The sequence below is a fragment of the Petaurus breviceps genome, unplaced genomic scaffold, assembly GCF_028583685.1.
Source record: "Petaurus breviceps papuanus isolate PSGF00001 unplaced genomic scaffold, PetGlider_PUasm1.0 91041, whole genome shotgun sequence".
Lineage (NCBI taxonomy): Eukaryota > Metazoa > Chordata > Mammalia > Diprotodontia > Petauridae > Petaurus > Petaurus breviceps.
Genome location: NW_027187400.1, coordinates 11,044,897 through 11,069,262, shown reverse-complemented (window position 1 = coordinate 11,069,262; position 24,366 = coordinate 11,044,897). Strand labels below are relative to the sequence as shown.

Sequence of the window (24,366 nt, the reverse complement as noted above, 5' to 3'; positions counted from 1 at the left end):
CTCTCTCTCTCTCTCTCTCTCTCTCTCTCTCTCTCTCTCTCTCTTTCCAGGTAATCTTTGGATTCACATTTTGTTTTCTATATTCAGAAGTTCTGGGCAGTTTTGTGTGTGTGTATGTCTGTGAATATATGTGTATATGTATGTGTGTATGTATATATGTATATGTATTCCTTAAGTTGTCTCTATATATTTTGTTTTTGAGATCAACATATTTTACTTGTATGGAAATGATACTTACTTTTATCTTTATAATTTTTGCTTCTCTTCTTCCAGATTGCCCTTCACTTCTGAATCTTTACATTCTCAATCAGTTATTCTTTCTTTCCTTTTTTTTGAGGGGGAAGGCAAGGCAATTGGGGCTAAGTGACTTGCCCAAGGTCATATGGCTAGTTTTGTGTTAAGTGTCTGAATCCAGATTTGAACTCAGGTCCTCCTGACTCCAGGGCCGCTGCTCTATTCACTATGCCACCTAGCCATCCCCTTTCTTTTGTTTCTTTAGGAAGGTTTGCCATTGTGCATTCAAGTTTTTTTTTTTATTTTCTAAGTATTTCTGCTCAGTAGATCATAAATTCTGCTTTTACAATTCCTTTTTTTTAAGCTATTTGGAAATATCTTGTGGTGGTTCTATACTGTCTTGAGAACCCACAGCTTCTTCTACCTCTTCAAATATTGATTCATTTTCCTTTGTTTTGCAATATTTATTCAGAAAGATCTTTCAGCTGATCTGGAGGCCATATTCCCTTCTGTTATTAATATTGTTCCTATTGCTCTATCTGCTTATGCTCAAGGTTTTTAACTGAATTTTCTTCCTCTTGAAATCTTTGGTAATTTCAGACTTTTACCCTTATTTCCCTCTATTGTTCATTTTTTGGCTCCCTCTCCTTTGATAGTGGTTTCTCAGGGACTGGACCTCAAAGCAATCTCAGTTTCTTCCTATGGAAGAAATGGGCAATTTATATTTTTTTTTACCAGCCTAAGACTCTGACTAAATGACTTCTGGAGAAATAGAATTGGCTCAAGCTGGGTGCTGGGCTCTTTCCCTCAGGCTTAGTGGTGTGTCATATAACTACACACATGTGTCTTGCCCTAATTCCCTATGTCTCTTTCTGACTGAACTCTATTGCAGCACAGAGTACAACTGTGCTGTTCTTTCAGCCAGGATAAAGTTCTGCCTTTTGGTTTTATGTAACATTAGGGATGGGGGTGGGGGTTGGGCAGCTAGGTGGCACAGAGATATAGTGCTAGACCTGAAGTCAAGAAGACCTGAGGTCAAATCCAGTCTCAAATACTTACTAGCTATGTGACCCCAGGCAAGTCATTTAAGCCTGGTTGCCTCAGTTTCCTCATCTGGAAAATGAGCTGGAGAAAGAAATGGCAAACCACTCCAAGTATCTTTGCCAGGAAAAACCCAGTTGGGGTCACAAAGAGTTGGGCATGACTGAAATGATAACAAAAACTTGGTCCCTTTCTTCTCTAAGCTTTTGTGTTCTAAGGGGTCCTCATAGTACTTAAAACTGGACAGGACCCAAGAGGCCACGTAGTCCAATCTCTTTATTTCATAGATAAGGCCCCAAGAGGTTAAGGGACTTATGTAGTAGATGGAGGATGAGGATGAAGCATAAAGGACTGAGGAAACAAAGGTTCGATTTTCCAAGCACATCTACTTATTAAGCAATGCATACTAATTGCCCAACAAATCAGGACCAGGTATCTTCCTCAGCTTTGGCACTGGACTCTGAATGCAGGAAGAGACAGATGTTTATGCATTAAAAACAATTAATCAAATAAAATCAATTAAGAGAAAACAATTGAATAGAATAAAAAATTAGATCATCTGATTTCTAATCGGAAGAAAAATTAGGGACTTTCCAAGTTGGGACAGGGAGAGTTAATAGGTACAATTCCCTGAAATCAGAAAAAGAGGTGTCTGCAGAGAATCAAATAACATGGAAACAATAACTGATTGGTCAGTATGGGGCCAGTGTTCAGATAAGACATGCGAGTTACTTGAGATGTATCATTGTGAGAAAACTCCTTGACTGGGTTTCTGGTCAGCATAATCTAAGGAGTCCTTAGTGAAGGGTCTTTAAGCAGCAGTAGAGGTGGGCCAGCTTCCCAGACATGAAGACAATACAACTAACAATGCAACAAAGTCATATGACAATTCCTACAATTGAATAAAGTTTTCTTACAAGGCACAAATTGAACTAGAACTGTAATTGAATAGAAAGGGAACTGAGCTAGATCCTGAATGGAGTCACAAGTTGGAGTCAATGGGGCTCACTCAATTCCCTCACTTAACCACTTGCTCCACACCTCCCAGTCCTCTCAGGTTTGGATTCATGGAAGCAAGTGGGCAACCCTCTCAGCCACAGGTCACCTATCACCAGGTCACTTAGGGAGTAAATAGTGAGGTTAAGGCTTGAATTTGGTTTGTCTGATTCAAAACTCAGGATGCTTTTCTACCATGTGAGGTCGGGAATTCTACCTTCTCAAGTGCCTTCCAGCTTAGATACTCTATTGCTCTGTTTCCGTTGGTGGATATTCTGTTGGTAGAAATTTCAGCTCTGGTGTTAATTGGAGTCTCTAAGGCTCCTCCCAGCTCTGACATCCTGTGTTCTAAGGCCTCTCCCAGTTCTGCCATCCTGTGTTCTAAGGGTCCTCCCAACTGTGACATCCTGTGTTCTAAGGGCCCTCCCAGCTCTGACATCCTGTGTTCTAAGGGCCCTCCCAGCTCTGACATTCTGTATTCTAAGGGCCCTCCCAGATCTGGCATCCTGTGTTCTAGAGCTTCTCCAAGCTCTGACATTCTATGTTCTAAGGTCCCTTCCAAGTCTAAATCATATGATAACTTAGAAGGCAACTTAGAACTTGTCCATTTTCCTCCTTCTCTACTTTCTGCTCTCCTTATTTCACATACTAAGAAATTAAGCCTCCACAAGGACCAATAACTTGCCTGAGGTCCTGGCAGAGTGCAGACTCCATCAGGTTTGAGATTTCTAGCACTGGGTGATCTCTGAGGCCCCTTCTACCTCTCCATCCATGATTCTATGAACTGGCTAGGGTCTAGTGAGCTACACTCAGGGCCTAGTCCGTGGCCTGGCTCTGGATGCAGGGTGCAGCTCCCGTGATCTGGCTTTGGGGTAGGAAGGCTTTGAGAAGAGGCATGAAGGAAGCATGGGGACAGGGGCCCGGGGGGGGGGGGGCTGGGGTGTTGTAGGACTTTCCCAGAAGCAGCGGCGGCAGCAGCAGCGAGAGGAGCAGCACCTGTAATAACAAGCTATGGGATCGGGGCCCTGACAGCCCGAGGGCTGGCCCAGTAGAGTTACAGCTCCCACAAGAGGCTCCGGTGGCCAAGAGTCCAAGGAGCGCCACTTCTGAGTGAGGGCCTCCCTTGGCACTGCTGCCCCTCCCTAGCCTAGGATGAGAGGCAGAGAGAGACAAGACAAGCAGGATGGGGGCTGCTGAGCTGGCTGTCCCCAGAACAGATTTAGAGCTGATGAGAAACCATCAGGTCCAGCCCCCTCATTTTACTGGTGAGGAAACTGAGGGTCATCAAAGTTAAGTAATTTCCCTACAATCACATAAGAAGTTAGTGAATGAGGAAGGATTTGAATCCAGTATACAAGATTAGAGACTCTCCTTGGTCTCATTCCCATTACTGGCCTGGATGACCCTGAAGGGACTGATGGTCAGTGGACACTCACTTAATCATCCAGGAATAAAGAATTTAGAACTGGAAAGGAGCTTCACATTCCCACTTCCCACTTTACAGATTGGTAAACTGAGGCAGAGGGAGGAAGTGATTTGTCCAAGGCCTCATAGAGGCCAAAGCCAGATTTGAACCCAGGATTTCTGATCCAGCAAACATGCTATTCTACCACACTGCTTCCACATCCTGATATGATGACGATGAGAATAATGGAAGCAGGACTGAGCTCAAGACAGAGCCGGCCCCAGATAATGGGAACTGAGTGTCTGTGCACTTAGGCAGGGAGATGCATCCCCTTCTCCCTCCCAGTGCTTCCTGGATTCCTCAGGTTCCTGTGTGGCTTTCAGGGACCCCAGCCCTTTCTAGTACCTGAGGCTACATCATGGGAAGAGCAAGTTCTCGAGCCAAGATGAGCCCCTCGATCTCCAAGGAGTCCAGCTTCTGCACCATCAGAGGCCTGATGCCTAGAAGGGACCTTTGGGACTATTAGTCCAGACTCCTTTTTTTGGCAGAAGAGGAGACTGAGGTCCAGAGAGTTAAATGGCTGCTGGACCAGGTCTTCAGTAGCAGAGACAGAATCAGAGGATCATGGATTTAGGGCAGGGCCCCAAGAGTTCATTGAGTTATCGTTCCGATTTTAAAGAGGAGGAAACTGAGACCTGCCTGAGGCAGGAAGTGCCAAGAGTGGGAGCTGAGCCCTGCTTCTCTTACCAAGGGTCTTTCCATTGGACTTCTTTAATTCCTGGACTTGGCCAAATATGGCCATTCCCACAGCTGTGCATGTACACACCAGCTCTAGCTATGGGAACAGGTGGGTATCTTCCTTGGAGCAATGGGTAAGATGGGTGAAGTGGCAAAGTCCAAGCCAGAACCTGGAGCCTGGATCCTGGAGCCTAGAGCCTAGAGATTACCAGCAAGAGACTCAAGAAGGGAAAGAATATTGTAGGAAAGGAGGGTAAGAGGCAGAAACATATGGATAATGCCTCTCCCTGCTAGGTGGTCCCCCTCCCCCCACCCCACTCAATGGGGTGTGCATTTTATGAATAATTACTATAATGCTTTGTTATTATTCTTATTGATGATAATAGCAACCTTAACAAGAATATTTCCTCTTGGGGCGGCTAGGTGGCACAGTGAATAGAGCACTGGCCCTTGAGTCAGGAGGACCTGAGATCAAATTTGACACTTAACACTTAACAGATACAACACAAAAACTAGCCATGTGACCATGGGCAAGTCACTTAACCCCAATTGCCCTCCAAAAAGCAAAAAAAAAAAATTCCTCTTACTGGTAAGGCCATGGTAAACTTGTGCTCCTGGCATAACCTAGAAACACATTGCTTGTCCTTGGGAAGCTCCCCATCAAAGTTCCCTAAGCTATTTAGAAGCCATGAGAAATCCCATATAACACTGGGCTACCATTTACTCAAGCCAGAAGAGACCTCAGTACATTGTTTGTCAGAGCTGGAAGGCATCTTAGAATACAGAATGCAAGAGCTGAAAGGGACCTTAGAACACAGGATGTCAGAACTGGGAGGGGCCTTAGAAATTATTCTCTGGTCTTCTGTTCTCATTTTCTGGATGGGGAAACTGAAGGCCAGGAGGGGCATCTCTTTGTGTCAGGGCCTGGAATCTGGGGAGCCCTGTTCCAGCCTTCCCTAATTTGGGGGTTGTCCTTTTCTTCTCCCTCTCATCTGTTCCTTCTTTTTCTTTCCCCTTCTCTCATCCTTCCTGCCAAGCTCCCAATCCCAGCAGGGCATTAGAAGCAATGACAAACATCTGCTGAACGCCGCTCTCCCAGATTGCTGGGATTGTTTGAAAATACCTAGAAAGAATTTGACTCAGCAGGTTCTACTGGTCAGGAAAAGGCTGGGGACGGCTGCAAGCAGAGCCCTGTCTCTCTGGGGGACTTCCTGAGAGGAGGTGAGAGGTCCTGACCCTTGGGTTTGGCCAGGGGCACTGGTGAGCACTGATCTGGGGCAGATTACAAGGGAGGCTGGAGCTGGGCAGGCTTTGAAAGGGAGCTGGATCCTCTGAACAGTCAGGATCAGTGACCAAGGCCAGAGAGTACTGAGCTGCTTCCCCTGGGCCTGGCGGGGCAATGCTAAGGGGGCTGGGTGAATGGGGTGAGGGAGATGCCTATGCATTGTCATAGGAGCATTTGCACACGCATCTGGACTTCTGCAGGATAGTGTTGGTTGGTCTTGGTGGATATGCATTTGTGTGCTTGTGTGTGGATATGCATGTATGTATATGTGCATGTCTCTACTTATGTGTCCATAATGCATGCATATCTGAGTGTTCATGTGAGTGTTAGGGAGTTTATGGGTTATACACCCATATCTATGAGTGTGTCTGCATTTCTATGTGTGTGTGTCTATGAGTACATTGATTGTCATTGTACATGTAGAGGCAGACATGAACAGTAGTCATATTTTCATGTGGCACAAACTGAATCAAGATATAACCACAGAAAAAAAGAGATAGAAGGAGAGAGAGACAAAGAGAGAAAGAAAGGGAGAGAGAGAAAGCAAGATAAAGGCAGGGAGAGGGAGAGATGAGAAGGAGGAAGAGAAGGAAAGAGAGAGAGAGACAGAGAGAGATAGAGAGAGAAGAAACAAAGAAAGAAAATGAGAGATGCAGCGAGAAGAAGGGATGAGGAGGAGGAGAGAATGAGAAAGAAAGAGAGGCAGAAATAAAGAGAGAGAGAAATTTAAAAAGGCTACCTGCAAAGTCCTGCATTTCAGTTAAAAAAAAATCTCTCCCAAATGTAAAGAGTTTAACCTCTTTGATATCACTGGGAGTTGGCTAATAGGACACCTAATGGGAGGATGATGGATGCCTCTGGAAGGCCATACTTGAATCAAAAGGAACAAGACAGGAAAGGATGGGACTGAATTTCCCTATTATTACTTTCAAAGGCACCATCTTCCTTCCAGTCTCTCAGGATCAAAACTTCCTTGTCAGGTTCAGCCTTATTCTACCTCCCTGTCTTATTCTAACTCCCTCTCTCCACCATCCATATTGAATCAGCTGACAAATCTTGTAATTTCTATATTTATGACATCTCTAACATATCTCTTTGCCATTCACATAGTCACTACTCTTTTTTGCACCCTCAACACCTCTCACCTGGACTATTGTAAAAGATTACAGATTAGTATTACTTCCTTTCTTTTTTCTTCCTTCCATTCTTTTTTCTTCTTGTTTTCCTTCCTTTCTTTTTTCCTGCCTTATTCCTTTCTTCTTTCTTACCTTTTCTCTCTTCCTCTCTCCCTCCCTTCCCTTTTCCCTCCTTCCCTCTATCCCTCTTTCCTTTCTTCATTCCTTTCTTACTTTTTCTTCCTCCTTCCCTCCCTCCCTTCCTCCTTCCCTTCCTCCCTTCCTTCCTCCCTCCCTTCCTCCCTCCCTTCCTCCCTCCCTTCCTTCCTTCCTTCCTTCCTTCCTTCCTTCCTTCCTTCCTTCCTTCCTTCCTTCCTTCCTTCCTTCCTTCCTTCCTTCCTTCCTTCCTTCCTTCCTCCCTTCCTTCCTTCCTTTTCTTCTTCATTCAAACATGCATAGTCAATCATAACAAATTACCCCTTTTTCTATGCCCCCAAATGTATGTCTCCTTCTACAAACTGAACCCATCAGCTCTTTATTAGGGGAAGGGTAAAAAGCTTCTTCATTAGTCCTCTAAAATCATAGCTCTTTACTGTGTGATCCGATCTCTCGAGTCTATCGACACGGTTTTTCTTTATAATATTGTAATTGTATAAATTATTATAATTGCATTGATTTGTTTATGCAAAGACTTTAATTTTGTATAATCAGAATTATGCATTACATCTCCTGTGATCCTCTCTATCTTGTTTAGTTTTGAACTCTCACCTTACCCCTGGATCAAAGAGGGAATTTCTTCCTCTGTTTCTCTAATCTGATCTTCACTGTTTTTCTAGTTACTCAGAGTTTAACTGCTTTTTTTGGGGGGAGGGGTCTTTTCAGTTACATTGCTGCAGTAATGGATATTGTCTTTTTGTTTACACTTACTTCACTCTGCATCAGTTCATCAAATTTCCCCATATTTCTCTGATTCCTTGTATTTACTTATCGAACACTAATACTCTGTTACTTCCATGTAGCTTTCTAGCCTTTCTCCTGTTGGGAGGCACCATTTTGTTTCTGGTTTTTGTTACCACAAGTACTGCTATGATTTGTTTTTGTTTTTACATATTAAACTATGGTTTCCCATGCCCAATAGGGAGGTTTTGGAGCCAAAGAGTAGAGACAGTTTGTCCATTTTTCTTGCATAGTTCCAGACTGGTATTTGGAATATTTGAAGCAATCAACAAATCATCCATAGTATTCTGTCCTCCCCATTGGCCACATAGTATCCCCCACCCCCACCCCTAAGCATTGGCTGCTCTTGTTTTTAGCTTTCTTTTCCAATTCTTAAGGTGCTAGGTTGGTCCTCTAAGTATAGCATCAGCACCAAAAGTGCTAAAGCCCAGAATAAGATGAGTTTGGCAAGGAAAGTGAGGACCAAAAACATTCTACAAAATCACTAAAAAATGAATGGGATGAGGGTAATAAGGATGGAGAAAAAGTAGACATGTTCAACTCTTAATTTGTTTCCATTTTCTCTGTCAAGGAGAATGATCTTTCTTTGGATTTGAAAGGGAAGAATTAAAATGTGCTCAGGTGTGGAAACCCCCCAATAAGGAAGATAGTGAGAAGGCACTTGTCTAGATGAGTTGAAGTCACCAGGACCAAATGAACTAAGTTATCCTCGATCCTGAAACAGAGAAACAAATAAACACAACCTTCCAAACTTGAGTCAGCAATATTTGGGAGGAGGTGTAGGAGTAGTAGTGCTAGACATGGATCAGACCTGGTTTGGAATCCAGATTCTAGCCATCTGACTTTGGGCAAGTTACTTATCCTCCTTTGGACTCAGTTCCCATATCTGTAAAATAAAAGTGGTTAAACTAGATGGCCTCTGAGGGCCCTTCTAGCTTTAAGTCTAAGGTCCTACATAAAAGTAGCTCTGAGATCTAAATATGTGATTTTCTGATCTTGGAGAATGGGAAAATGGACTACGAGATTAGTGAAGAGCAAATATCCCTCCCCCTTTGAAAAAAAAAAAGAGATGAGAATGGACTCTTCCCATGAGAGGGCAGTGAGCTTGATTTCAATTCCTGGCTCAATTCTAGAATAAATAATTAAAGCAATAGTTAATGAACATTGAGAAGAGGAGGTGGCATTAACAACCAGTCATAATAGCTTCATCAAGAACAGGTCCTGCTTGACTAACCCCATTTCCTTTCCTGACCTGGTTACCAGGCTGGGAGATCAGGGGAAGGCTATCAAGATGGTTGACCTAGATTGTTTTGTGCTTTTAAGCAAAATATTTGGCAAAGTCTTTCATGCTTTCTTATGGAAAAGATGGAATGATATGGGTTTGGCAATCACCCATTTAGGTGGATTTAGGACTGGTGACAACCAAAGCACAATCATGAACTGGTCTGTTTTACCTTGAAAGGTCTCTAGTGGAGTGCCCTCGGGATCTGTGCTTGGTCCTTTAATATTCTTATTAATGAGTTGGATGAAGGCATAGAAAGCATGTTGGAAAATTTGTAGATGACACTACTAATATCCCACCTTCTTCAAGAAGCTTTCCAAGTGCCCCTTGATGCTCTTTCTGGGAGTACCTTCCATCTACTCTGTGTATTGTCTTTTAAGTACATAGCTCTTTGCATGTTGTATCTCCCATTAGACTGGGAGTTCCTTGAGGGTGGAGGTTATTTTTGCCTTTCTTTGTCTCCCTAGAACTTAGTGGGTTGTAGGGTATTCAAGGAAGACTAGTACCTTCGGTATGATGGTTTCCAAGTCCTCTTCAGGACTGCTTTCTACCTTTGGTGTCCATTCACCCAACTCTCACCTGTGGCTCCAAGAAGTTGTAGCATGTGCAGTGGTCATACCCCAATAAATATTTTGGCAGATAGGCTAAAGATAGGTTACCTTGAAGGTAACCAAGGGGTCTCAAACTTGTAGGTGAGTTAAGTGGATGTCTACCCCAAGTATGTGAAAACTTTCCCTGACAGGAAGGGCAGATGAGACCAATTTGTTCCACTGGCCATGAAGGCAGCTGAAGCAGGTACGGTGGAATGCTTAGAACTTGATCAGACATCAGAAATGCCAAGGATATCCACTCCATCTCAGGCCATCACCAGTCATCTTTACTTTTGTCTTGCAAATAGACACTGATGATTCTGGAAGAGAGAGAGTGAGGTCAATGACTTCATGGAACCCTGCCTCACTTAAATTTAATTTATGCATGAATCAAAAAGCATCACCCATGCCATTTTACCATCTTCACCCACCTCAAAGTCCTGTAAGTGACAAAGCAGCACATGTGGACACGCTGGGAGCTGTGGTCATAGCCCTGCACACAGGTGACCCAGGCCACAGGGTCATCTTCTCACTGGACTGAAACAGCAGTAGGATTGGGCAGCCTTTTAAAAGGACTGAGCTGCTCACTGCACAGCATGAGGAAGTGACTAGAAAAGGTGCCCTAAAAATTATTCATTTCACCCAGCCCCAGCCCACTGGCAGACCACCCTGTGGTCAAAACACACACACAAAATGTATAGATGATCCCACTCACCATTGGTACATGGAATGTGCTCATGCTTATGGACATCACAAAATCCAGCAGACCTGAAAGATGAACAGCTCTTGCTGCAAGAGAATTCAGTGAGCATCACATCCAAATTGCAGCCCTGAGTGAAACAAACCTGGAAAATGAAGGCCAGATTACTAAAGTCAGAGCTGGATATACATTTTGCTGGAGTGGTTGCAGTGAAGGGGAGCATCATGAAGCTGGTGTAGGTTTTACAATCGAAACTAGTCAAGTTTGCATGCTTCCCAAAAGGAATGAATGAGACTCACAACAATTCGATTATTTTTTATTTTATTTTTTTAAAGCAATCGGGGTTAAATAACTTGCTCAAGGTTACATGGCCAGTTATTTCTGGGTGTGGTGCTAATTATCTGCACTGGGATTTGATCCCCAGATCATCCCGATACTGGAGTCGGTGCTCTTACTCTCTGTGCTACCTGGCCACCCCAATTTGATTATTTCTTGAAGGAAAACACCATGCCACCATTATCAATGCATCTGCTCCCATGATGAACCCTGATGAGGTCAAAGAAAAATTTTATGAAGACTTGGAGACCCTCATCAACAATGTGCTAAAAGAGGGCAAATTTGTAATTCTGGGTTACTTTAATGCCAGGGCAGACACAGACTAATAGACACGGCAGGGAGGCATGGAATCAGAAAGAGCAACAGCAATGGTCACTCACAACTGAGGACTTGTGCATCTCATGATCTTCTCATCACAAACACTGTTTTCCATTTTCCTAAAGGCAATGAAACCTTTACAGTAAATGGCATTTAATAGACGATGTCATTGTAAGCAGAAGAAACAGACAGCACATGAGAACGATGAAGGCAGTGTGTGGTCACAGAGTGCTGAACTGATCATAGACTTATCCTCTATAAGTTGTGGGCCTCAAGGCAAGATGACTATCAGACAACTTAATGTCAGTAGATTAGAGTGAATTTCCAAGCTTAAAAGAGTTGGTTGCTAACTTGGTGGGAAAGTTGAACCAACGATGGAGCCAAAAAGGAGTGGGCAGCTTTCTGAGATTTGGTGTATAGCACTGCATTTACTCATTTGGGCCAGAACACTTACAAACATCAAGATAGATTTGAAAAAATGATGGGGAGATTCAGAAACTGCTAAATGAAAAACGAGAACTCCACAGGGTAGTTTGTCATTTCTAAGAAGACAGTGCTTAACTCCATCAAAAGTAAAGTGCAAACAAAGCTTAGAGAGATGTAGGATTCTTGGCTCAGTAAGAAGGTAAGTGAGATTCAGTTTTATGCTGGTAGTAGCAATCCAAAGATCTTCTACATCCCCTCTGAAGGCTATTTATAGGCAAAAGACCTATAGGGCATCTCAACTACTCAACCAACCAATCAGCACTTAGCACAAAACCTAGCACATAGTAGGTCCTTAATCAACAATGCTTGCCAACTATTAACTGATGCAAAATTGGCAGAGGAAATAAAGTTGGATGACAGTCCGTGTCCAAAAAGATAAAAATTGAACTGAATCTAAAAAGATGAAATTCAGCAGGATTTTTGGATTTTCAATGAATTTGCAACATGAAAATCTCATATTTAGGTATAAAAAAATTGATTTCACAAGAACAAAATGGGAAAATGAGCTGATGACTTTAGAGGACTATAAGCCTAATATGAAAGAGAAGTCAATAAAAACTAATGTTATTTTGGGCTGTGCTGAGATAGGCATGGAGTCCAGGATGAGGGAAGAGATTGTCCCACTATACTCTGCCCCAGTCACACTAAACATAGAGAACTTTGTTCCATTCATAGGAGGGCTTTTATAAGCTTAGAGATCATTCCAGGGAATTGTGACCACAATGAAGGACCTTGAGATCTTGCTGTATGAAAACTGGTTAAAGGAACTAATGATGTTTAGCCTAAAGATGAGAAGGCTTAGGGAGAATGTAATGGCTACCTTCAGGTATTTGGGTTGAGGTTAGGGTTAGAGCTGGCATTAGGCTGTTGGGGTGGGAAACCTGCAGCCTAAAGGTCACATGTGGCCCTCTAAGTCCTCAAATGTGGTCCTTTGACTGAATCCAAACTTCATGAACCAATCCCCTTAATAAAAGGATTTGTTCTGTAAAACTTGGACTCAGTCAAAAGGCCACACCCAAGGACCTAGAAGGTCACATATGGCCTTGAGGATGCAGGTTCCCCATCCCTAGTTGGGGTTAGTTGTCTCCTTGAAGAGAGATTTAGACTCTTTCTGATTGGCCCCAGAGGGCAGAAGTTGGTGCAGTGCCTGGAAGTTGTGGAAAGGCAGGTATAGCCTTGATATGAGGAACAATTTCCTAACAATTAGACCCATACAGGAGTGGGATGGGCTGCCCTCACTAGAGGTCCTTAAACAAAGGTTGGAGGACAGCTTTCCAGGGATACTATGTAGGACACTCTTATTCAGGCATGGATTGGACTAGGTGTGTTTCAAGGTTCAAATCTGACCTCAGACATTTACTAGGTGTGTGACCCTGGTAAGTCATTTAACCCATGCCTGCCTCAGTTTCCTCAACTGTAAAATGGGAAAAAATAATAGCAACAACCTCCCAGGGTTGTTGTGAGGCTCAAATGAGATAATATTTTAACACTTAGTATAAGGTTTGGTATAAGACTTATCTTACTGAGTTCAAATCCAGTCTCAGACACTTTGTAACTGTGTTACCCTGGGCAAGTCACTTCACCCTGTTTGCTTAGTTTCCTCATCTGTAAAATGAACCAGATAAGGAAATGGCAAACCACTCCAGTATCTTTGCCAAGAAAACCCCAAATGTGGTCTTGAAGAGCTGGATGTGACTAAAAATTAACTAACATGAGTTTATCCTACCTGAGGTGAGAGGGCAGAACTACAACCAATGGCTAGAAGTTTCATGTTGAAGGTTTTGGTTAAATAAGAAGAAAAAACTCCTAATAATTAGGATTGTCCTTGAAGGAATAGATGTGTGAGGGTATAGTCTCCTTCTCCAAAGAGATCATAAAAAGATAGGATTAAGGGAAGCTAGGTGGCTCCATAGTGCACAGAGCACTGGTCCTGGAGTCAGGAGGATCTGCATTCAAATGCAGCCTCAGACCCTTAATAGATGTGTGACCCTGGACAGGTCACTTAATCCCAATTGCCTCAAAAAAAAATTTTTTTTAAAAGATAGGATTGAGAGGTGGAAGGGACTTAGGGACTTTTACTAGAATGTAAGCTCCTTGAGGGTAGGAACTTTTTTTTTTCTGTCTTTGTCTCCCTAGAGCCTGAGTGTGGCTAACACATAGTAGGTACTTGATAAATGCTTGTTGAGTTGAGCTTGTACTGGGTACCAGGAATTAAACTGCATATTATTTCTTTTATTGTTCTAGTCCCTTTCTTTGACAGACAAGGAATGTGGTTCTTTGGAAAGAGCAATGGATTCAGAATCAGAGAAACCGGGTTAAAATCTTCACTTTTATTATTTATTATCCTCAGTTTTCTCTTCTACAAAATGACAGGGTTGGACTAGGTGACGCCCGAAGTCATTTCCAGTTCTAAGTCTATGATTCAAGTCCCCACAAGGGCACATAGCTACTAAATAGCAGTCAGGATTTGAACCCAGGACTTCAGACTGTATCTACATGAGTGCTCATAAGTCTTTGAGCAAAGGCTAGCTCTATAGGAGAAGCTGGACAAAAACTCCCACCCTGTGTGGCTTGGGTTGGGTGGCCTTGAAGTTTCTTTCTGGCTCTTAAACTCTTTTGTCACTTGTGCATATGCTTGTGTGAGACTGAGGAGCGGGATCGTCCGATCCCCATTCCCAGGCTCTGTTCTCTTCAGTGCCCTGCTGGGGGTGGGGAGCAGACTAGGACTGGAGTGGGCACACGTGTTGTGGAATGGGAAGGGGTGGGATGGGGGAGGGAATGTTCTTCCTCCCCTCCCTTTTGATCTCCCAAGCAAAGCTGATATGCCATGGAGATGTTTCCAAATGAGCAGAGAAATTAGGACTGGGATCGAGATAGACAGATTCCGTGCTCAGATCCTACCTTGTGCAAGCACCATTCAAAGGGTGATTGCCTTGCCCCATTTTATGTTAGGAACCTGTTGGTTCATTGATTAAAGAGAATTCCCTGATTAAGAATGTTCTTCTGCCCACAAATTTGCACCTTTCCTGCAATTTGGAGTGCTATCTCTTTTGCCATCTGGTTCCTTCCTACCTTTCCAACATTCACTCCTCTCCATGTAGTTTATGATGGCAGCTAGGTTGCTCAGTGGGTACAGCACTAGGTTCAAAGAACACCTGAGTTCCAGTCCAGCCTCAGATACTTGCTAGCTGTGTGACCCTGGGCAAGTCACTTCACCCTATTTGCCTCAGTTTCCTCATCTGTAAAATGAGCTGGAGAAGGAATGGCAAACCATTCCAGTATCTCTGCCAAGAAAACCCCAAATGAGGTCACAGCGAGTCAGACAGGACTGAAACGACTGAATAGCCATGTACTTTGCAACCCAGCTACAGTGACCTGCTCCGTACCCTGCATGCCACCTCCCAGTTGTGCATTTTGCCTGGCTGTTCCCCAGGCCTAGAACTCTCTCTCTTCTTACTTCTGACTCCTGCTCAAATCCCACCTCAGGCAGGAGCCTTTTCCAGGTCTTACCAACAGCTGGAGCCTTGACTCTGACATCATTTTCCATTTAGTCTGTAGATATCTTATACACACAAAGCTATCTTTGCTTGTTGTCTTTCCCATTGGAACAAGCACTCCTTTGGAGGACATAGTAGGCTGTATTGGGACCCTTCACTCTCCCTCTCCCTCATATACTCTTATCCATTTTTTTCTTGGTCAAAGGGCTGTAAACATATTTATTAAAACTAGAAAAATCTTTCTTTTCTAAGTTTAAACTCTCCTGAAAGATGTCCTTCCATATATACTCTCTCCATGGACAGGCAAAAGGATAGTGTCTGAAGTTCAATTCGGTCAACTCCAAGGCCAAAATAACTCTCACTCTCCACTCACTAGGCCACCACCTCAGCTTATTAGTTCTCTGGGATTATCTTGGATCATTGTATTGCTGAGAATAGCTAAGATATTCACAATTCTTCACTGAACAACATTGCTGTTACAACATTCTCCTGGTCCCGTTTGCTTACTATGCATCAGTTCTTGTTAAGTCTTTCAGGATTTTTCTAAAATCACCCTGCTTGTCATTTTTTTCTTTCTTTTGCTTTTTTTTTTGGAGGGATGAGGGCAGAGCAATTGGGGTTAAGTGACTTGCCTAAGGTCACATGGCTAGCAAGTGTGTCAAGTGTCTGAGGCTGGATTTGAACTCAGGTCCTTCTGACTCCAGGTCTGGTGGTCTATTCATTTTGCTACCTAGCCACCCCCTGCTTGTCATTTCTTATAGCACAATAATATTCCATTACAATCCTATAAACACAGCTTGTTTAGCCATCTCCAAATTGATGAGTATCTACACAGTTTCCAATTCTTAGCCACCACAAAAAGAGCTGCTATAAATATTTTTGTACAAATAGGTCCTTTTCCCTTTTTTGGGATATAGACCAAGTACTGATATTGTTTGGATCAAAGGGTATAAGCCCAGTTTTATAGCCCTGTGGGCATAGTTCCAAATTGCTCTCTAGAGTGGTTGGATCAGTTCACAACTCCACCAGCAGTGCATTAGTGTGCCAACTTTCCCACATCCCCTCCAATATCCACTATTTTCCTTTTTTGGGGAGGTCATATTAACCACTCTCATAGGTGTGGGGTGGTACCTTAGAACTGTTTTAATTTGCAAACAATAGCCTTTAACTGATCTCTGGCGCCTTCATCCTCCACAAAGTCACCAAATTGGTATTTTTCAAGCATGGGCCTGACAGTATCACTCTTCTGCTCAAGAATATCCACTGGCTCCCTGTCGTTACTAGGGAAAAAAATACATACTCCTCCGATTGGCATTGAAGGCCCTTCATGAGCCGACCCCAGGCTCCTTTCCTAGGTTTATTGCATGTGACCTCCCCTTTACGCATGCTACGTTCCAGACAACTTAACTCACAGTCATCCCTTCCCTTGCACTTGCTGGTCCCTGGACTGGGCTCTGTGACATTTGCATAGCTGGTACTCATGCCCAGAGTGTTTTGTCTTCTCATGCCTGCCTCTGAAAACCTGGAGCTTTTTTTGAAGTTCAGCTTAAGTAATTGCCCCTCTTCTGTTTGTTCGGTCATTTCAATTATGTCTGAATCTTCAGTGACCCCATATGGGGTTTTCTTAGCAAAGACACTGGAGTGGTTTGCCATTCCCTTCTCCAGCTCATTATACAGATGAGGAAACTGAGGTAAACAGAGTGAAGTGACTTGTCCAGGGTCACACAGTAAATATCTGAGGCAGAATTTGAACTCTAGTCTTCCTGACTCCAGGCCCTGTACTCTATGCACTATAGCGCCACCAAGCTGCCAGTATTCCTCCTTCACAACATCTATTTTGATTCACCTTCCCCCTAAAATTATTTTGTAATTACTTCAAAAGCACAGAACTTGATGTACACACATTCATATGCATATTCATATATTTATACATGTGTCCAAGGCTTCAGGGAACCAGTAGGAGAATGAGGAAAGAGAAGGATTTGAGTCAGAGGATCTGGGTTCAAATTCTGATCTGCCACTGACAACTTACTAACTATGTGATCTCAGGCAACTCATTCACCTCTATGAAGGTTTATGTTCCTCAGTTTCCTCATTTGTAAAATGAGCAGGTGGGACTAGATGACTTTTGAGGTCCCTACCAGGTCTAACTAAACCTTTGCTTCTATCTTGTTTCTCCTAGAGTAACACAAGCCCTTGGGGAGAGTAGCTAATGAGGAGGGTCCTGCCCTGTATTGGGAATGCCCCCAAAAGATCCCAGGAGCATAGACACAGAGCTAGAAAGGACCTCAGAGGATAGTTAGTCCAATCCCCTCATTTTACAGATTGAGAAACCGAGGTCCAGAGAATTCACATGACACGTGGGTCACATAGGTAGCAAGCATAAAAAAGTGAGCTCCTCTGAGAAGAGTTGGAATTTTCTGTGGGGAAGACCCTTCATCTTAGCTAAACTCTGTATCTCCCACAGTGCTCTGTATACAGTAGGTGTTTAATAGATGTTTATTGCATTGATTTACAAAGAAAGGGTTTGGAGATTTAAAAGCAAAGTGAACATCAAACAGAGTCCCAGGAAACAGCTGCCTCACCATGAAATCCATCTCTGAGCCAAGGTCCCCTCATTGCTCCCCCCTCTCAAAGGGCAGGCGGGAAGACTCCAAAGAGAGAGATGAGATCAAAAGGAGAAGGGAACCTATAAATCACTCTCTGCCGGTCTTGGGCTCTGCTCTCCACGCACCAGGAAGCCTTCCCACCACTTCCCTTCCCTGCCCCCCTACCCCAGACACAGAAGTTCAAAGATCCATGTGAGTTCCTGGTCTGATGTATCCCTACCTTGAAGCCCCAGCCCCAACTTCAACCCCAGCCTCGGTTTCACACCTAATCCTGATACCAGCCCCTGTCCTTTCACTTTTTCCTGAACCCTATTTCCCAGGGGTGAGGGCTAGGGAAGGCACAGGGATCTCCACACAACACAGTCATACCTGTTATCTGATTTTACCCTCGTAGCACTACTTTTAGGGAAGCAGAGCAAGGCTAATTATCCCCATTTTGCAGATGAGAAAACTGATGCCCATTGTGGGGAAGTGACTTGTCTGAGGTCTATCAGCCAGCAAGTGCTCAAGGTGGGGTATGGTTTATGTTTTCCTTTATATTGAGTCACCCCTCTCTAGGATTGCAGAAGGAAGGAGAGGGGAACAGGCTCATAGCCAGCATGAGACAACTAGGCCTTTGGCCCAGGATGTTGCTGTCTGGTGAGTGTGTGATGACCACATAGATATGTAGACCCCCATTTGGAGGCTGTCAGGGTTAGTCCTAGTTCACCCATCCTCCCCCTTCGTTCTATGGGATGCTGGGTTGTTTTTATATTTTTGTTTTTTTGGCATCCTCCTTTCTTTCCCCCTTCATGGTCAGCCTTGATGTGTATCCTGGTGTGCTAGAAAGATCACTGGAGCAGAAGGAGACATACATCTTCAGACAAGGCCAATGGGCTGATTTGTTTTGCTAGGCTATAATTATTTGTTAGAAGGGAGGGCTTTGAGGGTGGGGTGGACAGCGATAGAGAAGCAAAAACAAAACAAAACCCAGGACTAAAGCTTTACAAATACACAGCGGAAAATAAAGAGCTCCTAAGGGGGCACAAACATACAGGGGACTTTTGTTTCTACCTTGTTAAATATAGCATGTACTTAAAAAAAAAGAACTAAAAAAAGGAGAAGGAGGAGGAGGAGGAGAAGAGAGAAAGAAAAGAAGAATAAAAGAAAAGAAGAGGAAAGAAATGCATTTGTTCTCTTTACAGATGGAGAAACCAAGGTTCAAAGAGTTGTGGCTTGCCCAAAGTATTATAGCTAGCAAAGTGGCAAGCCAAGACTTGTAACTCCAAGTCCATAGCTCTTCTTCAGAAGCCCAGAACCTTAGAGCTAAGAGGAAGGCTAGAGAACACTTAGCCCAGCCCCCTCCTTTTAAAGCTGAGGAAACAGGCCCAGAGAAGAGAAAAACACTCAATGGTAGAATCATGACTGGAACCCAGGTCTTCTGAGTGAAAGTCCAGTGCTCTGTCCATTCTACCAGCCTGCTTCTCTGTGAAGTCTCTTCCTGCCCCTCAACACCCACTCACTCAAGCATGCCATGGAGGAGGGTATCACATTTCCTTTGGTCCTTGGAGTTCAAGCAGCTTGGTAGAGTGAAGGGTGTGGGAGAAAGGATAGAGGCTGAGTCAGAACTTAGTGGTCTGAAACAAAGGTTGAGCAGGGAGGAGTAAGGGACCTTGAAGGGTGAAGGGAGGTGGTAGGTGGAAGTAACTTGCCCTAACAGCAAGGATAGAAAATGAAGGTCTCATTGGGTATCTATGGTGACTGTTCTGTACAATTCCCCATTTTTATAGGAAGCTATATTCAGTTATGTCTGACTCTCATGACCCCATTTGGGATTCTCTTGGCAAAGATACAAGAGTGGTTTGCTGTTTCTTATCCAGATCATTTTCCAGATGAGGAAACTGAGACAAACAGTGTTAAGTGACTTGCCCAAGGTCATACAGTTAGTATATGTCTGAGGCTAGATTTGAACTAAGCAAGATGAGTCTTCCTGATGCCAAGTCTGGTGCTTGATGCACTATAGCACCACCTAGATGCCTTTTTAAGTAGGAAGACTTGTCATTACTTATGCCACCTATACACTGGATTTGGACTATTCCAATAGCCTCTTAGGTCTCTCTGACTGCTTATTTCTCTTCCACTTCATCCTTCACACTGATGGTAGATAATCTATATAGATCTTCTGTATACACAGATCTGTCCTGTTACTCCTCTGCTCAAAAGTCCTCCATAGCTCCCTTCATCCTCCAATAAAGTTCAAATGCATCTGCTTTTAATATAAAAGACTCCTCACAATATGGTGAAACCCAAGCCTTTCAGTCTTTCTATTATTGCTCTCTACCATGCATTCTACTCTACCATCTCTCTGCCTTTTCACTGGCTAACCCCCACATCCAGAATTCTTTGCCCTTTCATCTCAGTCTTACCTTTATAAGTTTTGGATGTTCTGATTTTTAATATAGTTAATTATATTGATTGTTTTATTAATATCGAACAATCCTTGAATCCCTGGTGTAAATGTCAATTGGTCATAATAAGTGATTTCTTGGATGAATAGCTATAGTTTGTTTGACAGGATTTTGCTTAAAATGTTTGAGTCAAGGTTTGTTAATGATATTGTCCTGTTGTTTTCTTTCTGTATTTTATCTTTCTCTGTATCAGAATTATATTTGCCTCATAAAAAAGATTCTGGCAAAGTGCTTTCCCTCCTCAATTTTTAGGAATAATTTGTGAAGTATAAGTACTTACTGTTCTTTAAATGTTTGATAAAATTCTTCTGTCGATCCCTCAGGACCAGGAGTTCTCTCTCTGGGTCCGGGCCTCTCTCCCTGCCCCCCCCCCCCCGCCCCCATCTGTTGGTAATTCCTTTACAACTAGACCTATTACTTTTTTTTTCTCCTGAGATTGGGTTATTTAAGATCTGGTCTTATGATAGTTTGCATATTTTATAGTTTTGAAGGTATTTCTCTATTCCTTTTGTGTTCTTGGTTTTGTTGGCATATCACCATGCATGATATGTTCTAATTATTCTTTTTCATTTCTTCTGGTTTTGTTGTAATTTCACCTTGCTCGTTTGCTATTTTATTGACTTGATTTTCTGCTTCTTCTTTCTAATCAGATTAGTTTTTTCAAAGAACAGATTTTAGTTTTATTAAGTCTATGATTTTTTTGTTTCTAATTTATTTGCCCTCTAATTTTAATATCTCCTCTTTTGTGCTTATTTTAACTTCATCTTTTTGGTTTGCTTTCTAAATTTTAATAATGCATACTCAGTTTGTTAATCCTCTATTTTTCTATGTATGTCTCGAAGGTTGTGATCTAAATAATGACCCCCCCGGAGGATTGCTTTAGCTGCATACTGGAAATTTTAGTAAGCTGTTTTATTATTACCCTTTTAAAAATCATAATTATTCTTTCTATAATTTGCTATGACTCACTCATTATTTAGGATTTCATTGTTAAATCTCTATTTGGACCTGCAATTTTTGTTTGTGGTCCTGAACCAAATGCTATTTTATTGCATTATTGTCTGTAAAGTATGTATTAATTATTTCTGTTTTTTTTTAACATTTGTTTGCAATAGCTCTGAGCCCTAGTACATGGTCAAATTTTGTAAAAGTTTCGTATGGTGCAGAGAAATATGCATTCTTTTGCTGTCTCATTTAGAAGAGATCATAAATCTTTTAACTCTGGTTTCTCCAGCTATATATTCATTCCTATATTTCCCATTTCATTTATCTTTCCGTTAGATTCATACAAAACTAAGAAAAGGTTATTGATGTCTCCTGTCACTATTGTTACTTTGGTTTTTTTTATTTTGAAGCTCAGATGATGTTTTCCTTATAAACTTCGATGCCACAGCATTTGGAGCACATAACTTTATTACTGATATTGATAGGTTATCTATTGGTTCCTTTCAGCATAATATTGTTTCCTTGTTTACTTCTTTTTATTTTTGAATATTTGTTTTTGCTATGTCAGATAGCATGATTACAACTCCCGGGTTTTTTGTTTTTTTGTTTATTTGCTTGGTACATGGTAAATGTTTTCCCTATTCCCTCAGTTTTATTTTTTGTATGTTTTTATTTTTAAATGTGTTTCTTGTAAGCAGCAGACCGTAGGATTTTGTTTTCTTATTCAGTCTGTCACTTTTTCATTTAATTGGATTGTTCAATCCATTCACTTTTAAAATTAAGATAATTAGGTTTCTATTTTTCTCTATCTGCCTTTAACATTGAGATTTTTTGTTATGACCTCCCTTTCTGCTATAAACATAGTAAACACTATGTTCCTTTAATTATTTTACCTTAATCTTTTTTTAAGGTGACCTATTTCCACTGGCTCTCTTCCCCTGACCCCCAATCCTCTTTATTGTTCTCCCCTTCACTTTGGGGATTTGCTTATTCCTTTTATTCTCTTGTTTTTATCTGGTTATATAATTCTTTTCCCCAACCTTCTCCCTCTTATTAAAGCAGATTTCCCCTTCCCTTCTCCCCTTTTTAACTAGTACTATTCATTAGTTTTTAAAATTTAATTTTTTCTGCCCCTTTCAAAAACAATTTCTCTCACTCTCTTCATTACATATTCTTTCTTTCTGTCTGTGTTCTCTGATTCATGACTCTTGTAATTATTTGGTCTCTCTCCTTTCTCTGAATTTCTTGTATAACACAGCTTCTCAAGGATTCTTTCTATACTCTCTTATCTAAGTGGTTTCTTCCATCACCATGTAGAACTTGCCATGTAGATTCCCCTTTTCCATTGTGCCTCACTCCCAGAACAATGCCAATTATTATAGGTGTCAGAGAGGACACTGCCCTGTGGCTGGGCCTCTCTTCCATCATGTCCCTGATTATGTAGCTGATGACTGAGCTATACCCTCTTCTTCTTACCTCCCCCCTGCCCACTTGCCTCTAAATCTCCTCCCTCGGTCCATATTCTCCTAGTCCCTCAGGGGCCAGTTGCTCTAAGAGCTCCAATTATCATCCCACTCTTCATGTACTCTCCCATGTTGTAATGTGGTCCCACCACGAAAGCACTGCTTACCTGTAGGTAGAGTGCTAATTATGTTGTGTTAATAATGCCCCCCATCTGCATCTTTGCTATTACCTCTACCATATTTCCACCTTCACCCTTGTTTCTTTGTGTGCATTTAAAAAGAAGTTTCTTGATAGTCTTTTTGTTAACACTGTTGCAGTCTTTGCCTGTTGTATTTATTCTCTCCCCCTGCTTATTCACTCATTGTTTGGAATGCTCAAGAAGCAAATAATCTCTTCAGGTCTGAATTTCTTTCTAAAAATGTTTCAAAGGCCTCTTTAATATTGAATATTCATCTTTTCCATGTATGGCTAAACTCAGATTTGAGGACAAGTTGGCTCTAAGCTTCACCCTGAGTTCCACTGCTCTTTAGAACATAGTTTTCCATGCCCTCCTATATTTTATGGTAGGTGCAGAATAGTCTTGTATTATTTGAATTTCTTTTCCTTTGTATTTAAAGGTCTTTCTCCTGAATGCTTATAGAACTTGTCGTTTCTGAATTGTTCATTTTAAGTTCATTTTAATCACTTGTGCCTTAGAGTTTGCAGTTTTTTTTCCTGGCAGTGATCTGTAAATCCTTTCATTTGGAATTTCATTTTCTACATTCAGAAGTTCTGGGAAGTTCTATTATTTCCTTCATTATGGTGTTGTCTTGTCCTGTTCTTTTGGGAGATCTGTGATCTTCCATTGTCTCTATGCATCCTGTTTTTAAGATCAGTATGTTTTTCTTGCATAGTGAACATATTTTCTTTTCATGTTATTGTTTTATTGCTTTCTTTCTTCTAGACCATCCTTTACTTCTGTATATTTGCATTCCTAGTCTCTTGTTCTCTCTTTTATTTCTTTGGTAAACCTTGACATTGTAGATTCTGGTTTCCCGTTCTGCTTATAATTTTTGTGGTACAGGACATAAATTGTGCTCTCATGACTCTCATTTCTCTTTTGAAGCACTCAGGAACAGTGTTTTGTGGTTCTATGTTCTTCTCAAATTCCATAGAATCCTCTGTCTCATCAAGCACAGGGTCACTTTCCTTTGTTTGGCAGTATTTATTCATAGATACCTAAATCCATTAACTAAATCTAGAGACCATATTTCCTTCTATTTTATATGCTTTAGTTCATAGGAGCATAGGTCTGGAGCTGGAAGGGACCTTCATATAGACTGTGAGAGTCATCCTTAGTCTAGGAATAAACAATATTCATTGGAAAGCCAGGAAAGTTTTCATTACATTTATTTTATATTTATTCTTTGTGAATAAACGGGCAGCTCCCTTAATGTACAGGGACTCAAGACAAATGCAAGCCCCTTTCTGCTGCTTCCATTTGAATTTCCTGCCTTGTTCTCCTTTGGCTAGGTGCAGCCTCCCCAACTACTCAGTCATGTTCCCCTCAAACAGCTCATCAAGCATGCATACAAGCCTCTAACCCCCAACCTGATTAGAAGCCTGCCTCTGCTAGATCCCAGCTCTGATTAGAACCAGTCACCTCTGACTTTCATTCTGCTAACACTCAGACACAGGAGTACTTGAATCCTGTGGAAACAAAATTCCTCCCATTGTTCCCCACATAGGCCAACAACTTCATTTTACAGATGAGGAAACTGAGACCTAAAATGGTTAAGTGACTTACCCAGAGTCACCCAGGTAGCAAGTAGTAGAGATGGGGCCTATCTATGTATGGATATATTTTATTCTCCAAATTCTCTCCACCCACCCCCACCCCAACCACACACAACTCTGAACTATATTACAAATTCATTAGGGC

The 24,366-nt window shown here is 42.1% G+C and overlaps 1 long non-coding RNA gene across 1 annotated transcript in view; it reads left to right on the top strand.

The window, feature by feature from the left end:
* Positions 1-5,567: 5,567 nt before the first annotated feature.
* The window catches only part of LOC138154042 (uncharacterized), a 54,068-nt gene continuing 35,269 nt past the window's right edge, over positions 5,568-24,366 (top strand). The window contains exon 1 of the long non-coding RNA XR_011166540.1: positions 5,568-5,635. This is a non-coding gene — a long non-coding RNA (uncharacterized lncRNA). The remainder of the gene's footprint in view (positions 5,636-24,366) is intronic.